Source organism: Sinocyclocheilus anshuiensis, unplaced genomic scaffold (genome assembly GCF_001515605.1).
Source record: "Sinocyclocheilus anshuiensis isolate Anshui unplaced genomic scaffold, SAMN03320099.WGS_v1.1 scaffold480, whole genome shotgun sequence".
In the NCBI taxonomy this organism is placed as follows: Eukaryota; Metazoa; Chordata; class Actinopteri; order Cypriniformes; family Cyprinidae; genus Sinocyclocheilus; species Sinocyclocheilus anshuiensis.
This window is the reverse complement of record NW_015555743.1, coordinates 174,876-179,476: the sequence shown is the minus strand read 5'-3', so window position 1 is coordinate 179,476 and position 4,601 is coordinate 174,876. Positions and strand designations below refer to the sequence as shown.

Below are 4,601 nucleotides of genomic sequence, written 5' to 3'. Positions count from 1 at the left end.
TTGGCGTTTCATATTTGAGAGCAGTCACTGCAATGTATGAAAGAAATCAATTAAATCTGTATGTGGGAGTGTGCGTGAAATAAGCAGATGTAACCCCCTTTGTAATCCTTAACATTTTAATAAGTAACTGTAATTTAATTACATTTTTTCTCAGTAACTGTAACTGATTACAAGTACTTTTATTTTGTAATTAAATTCCGTAATTCCGTTACATGTAACTAGTTACTCCCCAACACTGCTAATATTGCTTGTCAGCATTTGTAGAGCTCTGAGCGTAAGGTTTAAGTCTGACTAGGATTAAAGGATTGATTTTTCCAAAAATAAAAACTGCCATTATTTATTCACACTCATGTCATTTTTCAAATCTTCTTTATTAAATTACATGTTAAGTGTTCCTGCAGAAAATCGTGGTTGTGGAGTTGAACCACCCTGGATGGTTCAATATTGAGAGACTTGTATGACAGAAGGGACAAACGAACAGCCGGTTCCCTCTGGGCATAAACAGGAAGAGGATGCATCATAATCAGATGCAGAACAGACAGTATGGATCTGTTTATTCTCAAGAGGAGACGGTCATGGGAATGTATATGCATGTTTTTCTGCTATGGATATATGAGGCTTCACAATGTTTCCATGTCCTCTGGATGCTGACATTTTTATAAACAATTAGTCACTAGTGAAAATCAGTAAAGGTTTCTTTTTATAGACAGGCAAATAAAGTAGCTGGAGTATCTGTGCATGAGATTGGTTGATTATAATTAGTTTCACCTTTTCTACAGCGGATCGGTTCCAGATTAAGCACTGGCATAGTGTTGGCGCAAAGGTGGTAATAGTGAGTTAAAAGATCCAAATCATGCATTTGAACTGAATTAGATTTCCTGAAACAAGGACGTTTTTGTGTGTATACTGTATACTCATGATTTCAAGGTGTGGCAAAGAAAGGATTCCCATCTTCCTCTGATCTGAACTCCCATACCTGGAAAACCACGTTAAATGTCTTTTTTTGCAAATGCCACTCAGATCCTTTATGCATTTAAAGGAATAGTTCACCCAAAAATGAAAATTTGCTGTAAATGTGCTCATCCTCAGATCGTCCAAGATGTAGATGAGTTTGTTTCTTCATCAGATTTGTAGAAATGTACACTCTAAAAAATGCTGGGTTATAATTTTTTTTTAACCCAAATGCTGGGTTCAGCCTGATGTGGACTCTCATTCTGACGGCACCCATTCACTGCAGAGAATCCATCGCTGAGCAAGTGATGCAATGCTACATTTCTACAAATCTGATGTAGAAACAAATTTTTGGTAAACTATTCCTGTAATCACACTACTCATAGGGAACTAAACTTCATAGCTAAAGTCGATTTTCAGAAATGAAAATGCTGGCAAAGTCTTGCAGCTTTAAATAGACGTCATTTACAGGAAGAGCTACTCGTGATCTGTTGTGACATTCATTTTTATATGACAATATCTCGTTTTGTAACGCACCACATTGTGTTCTTGCACAATGTCTATTTTTCTTATAAAGATCGTTTGATTTGTTACTCCACAGATCTTTACAGTGTTGAAATCCTCATAGTAGGGCTGCACGATAAATCGAAATGGAATCGCCCCGCAGAAGAAACCCAAGAAATGCCTATAGCGGTTGCTGAATAAACAGAAAATTTAACTGCTTTCATTGATTCAATGTGACTAATAAACACAGGACTATGACAATATATGATTTATCCGAGTTCTTATTATAATTATTATCATTTTCATTCTAATAAAGTATATAATAATGCAATGCTTATCGACATAGCCTTTATCACTACTACTTCGAATACTATGAAATATGTTGTGTGCCTTATTCTTTGTAAGAAGCCACATCATCTCACAGAAGGATTTATTTCAAACACTCGACTGACGTTATGAAGTGAGTTTGGAGTAAAAATATGTTATTACATGTGGTATTTTCACATGCTTTCAGATGGAGCAGCATTTACTTCACAGAGCCGTAATTCACTGAGAAGCTATGCAAACAGCTGTTATTATCGTGAAAGATTTCTTCGATTTCAGAATCGCGCAATAAAATCGTCTGCGATTTTTTTTTATTTTTTATTTTTTTTTTGCGTAACTTGTCAGTGAACTATAGTAAATTCTGCTCCATCTTAAAGCACGTGATGATGATTTCCTGTTTGGAGTAAAAATATGTTATTAAATGTGGTATTTTCACATGCTTTCAGATGGAGCAGCATTTACTTCACAGAGCCGTAGTTCACTGAGAAGCTATGCAAACAGCTGTCATTATCGCGAACGATTTCTTCGATTTCAGAATCTTCGATTTGTTTGCGTAACTTGTCAGTGAACTACGGCTATATGTAGTAAATTCTGCTCCATCTGAAAGCACGTGATGATGATATCCTGCTGATTACAGAACCGGCTTTTTTAACAAAATGTGCATGACAATCGCATTCGATTAATCGTGTAGCCCTACCTTATAGTCACATGGTTAGATGAACGCTATTGAGCATGACTGTCAGTCATGAATGCATGAGCGGTTGGATCATCTCAGCATCATAAAGGCAGGAATGTAATCTTATTACAGTCTTTAAGTCGTGTGATTATCTCTGCAAGCAGTATTCCATTAAAATGTCTTATACACAAATACAAGCTTTAAATTATTTATGTTTGCACTTATGCATTAAGCAGACGCTTTTATCCAGAGCGACTTGCATTGCATTCAAAGTTTGCATTTTATCACTTCATGCATTTCTTGGGAATCAATGGTGGGAATCAATTTAGTGAATCATTGCATGCACCATTTGATCTATACAGAAGTACAGGATATTATTGCTCGTAGTATTTTTTTGTGTGCCGTAATGATGCAAAATTAACTATGCACGCTCCGATAACAAATGGGATGTTAAAAAAATTCAGTTTAGCTTATTTCAGCAAATTTAGTAGGTCGTCCAGGTATTCTGTGCATGCAATAAATTTGCATGCTCTGTGCATTATGAATGTTGTCTCTCTTGAGAGCAGTTCTTGATGAGGTTTTGATTCATGCTTTCTATCTCTGTTATCTTGATTTTAGCCAAATTGCACCCCATGGGTTGCATTTGTACCTGACAGATGAAGCAAGAGTGACGTTTTGGCTGCATTAGTGAAGCAAACATAATGTTCTGAATGCAAATTGTGCCTTGAATGCAGATGTGCTGAATGCAGATGTGCAGCGTGCAGACAGGCTCATGTCGTCTAGTTAATTGAGCACTTAGAAGAGGTAAGAGTCCCATCTCCCTTGCTGACTGCATATGGCACATTAGATGGCATCGTCAGTCGATTCGCCGTTTCCCACTGGTTTGGTTTTATGGCAGGTTTGCTGCACTCGAGCGCCTCCTGATTGCTGAATAATCACCATCGAATCTGCATTTGCACTCACGAGGTTCATCGCTGATCGAGTTAGTTCATTTGTTTGAGATTGAAAACATAAATGTAGCTGAAATGCTCAAATAAACGTGTCCTGCCTGAACTGATTTCTGTCTGATTTCAGAATGAACGGCTCCAAATGTTGCTTTAAAAACTGCAGTTGATGGGTTTTATGTGCTGCTGCTCAGATGTCTTCCTGTCTAAGTTATAAACAGGAACTGCGGATAACTAACCTGCTGTCCATCAGGCCATTTGAATAGCTGTTATTATCTCCTCCTCAGTGTTTCCATTTCTATATTCAGAGAATACAAAGTATGTATTTATTAGTTCTGTGTGATTTGGAGAAAATGTCTAATTGTGATTTTTTTTGTTTGTTTTTTTGGACAGATATTGCGATTGCGATTTGATTTGCGATTTTAATTTTGCAAACTCAAGCTTCAGCTTAATATTGTCAGTAGTGTGCAGCACAGTATGGGTATAGTTATTGTTACCCTGCTGAAAAAAACAAACACAATAGAAACCATCACAGAAATTCTTATGGTTTCCATTAAAACAATTACAAAATTCCTTTTTGTAGTGTGTTTAGGGCATTATTCCAATAGGAATTACTGTTGTTCCATTGTTTCCCGTCTGCCTGATTACATCCCACCATAGAATCCATCAGATACCAGTAGACACCATTATAGTTTACATTAAAACCAATATAATTCCCATTATAACCCTTAAATCCATTAAGTTTTCTATTGTGTGTTGGGAGGGGTTCTATTGTTTTTTTTCAGCAGGGAATATTATAATGGTATTATTACTTTTACAGAATTTACTTAGTTACTGAATTTCACAGGAAAGATTAGTTTATTTTGTGTAAATAAAGAACTGTATTACAGTCAATTATTAAAGTATTAGGTTGATTTATTCATTTTTAGGTATTTGGGATTTTAAGAACAAGTGGAAAATGTGCTGAATGTTTCATTTCATCCAAGTGAAATTAGCAAGCAGTTAGACTGAATTTACATTTGTCTTAAACGCGGAGCCAGGCGCGAGTCGACACAGGTTGCGCGCGTGCATCAAGCCTCATCCATACTGTCAGATGCGCTCGTGAAGACTTGCGGAGCCGGGTGCGAGTATAACCGAGCATTATGAGACAGGCTGCGTGAGTGCGGCAAGCATGAACGGCTCGTCCGTGACGCGGGATTCGC

The 4,601-nt window shown here is 37.0% G+C and overlaps 1 protein-coding gene and 1 long non-coding RNA gene across 2 annotated transcripts in view; both read left to right on the top strand.

The window, feature by feature from the left end:
- znrf2b (zinc and ring finger 2b) overlaps positions 1-4,601 on the top strand; it is a 64,392-nt gene that overhangs the window by 15,130 nt on the left and 44,661 nt on the right. The window lies entirely within an intron of this gene.
- LOC107673349 (uncharacterized) overlaps positions 374-4,601 on the top strand; it is an 8,008-nt gene continuing 3,780 nt past the window's right edge. Inside the window, exons 1-2 of the long non-coding RNA XR_001632398.1 lie at positions 374-384; positions 570-572. This is a non-coding gene — a long non-coding RNA (uncharacterized LOC107673349). The remainder of the gene's footprint in view (positions 385-569; positions 573-4,601) is intronic.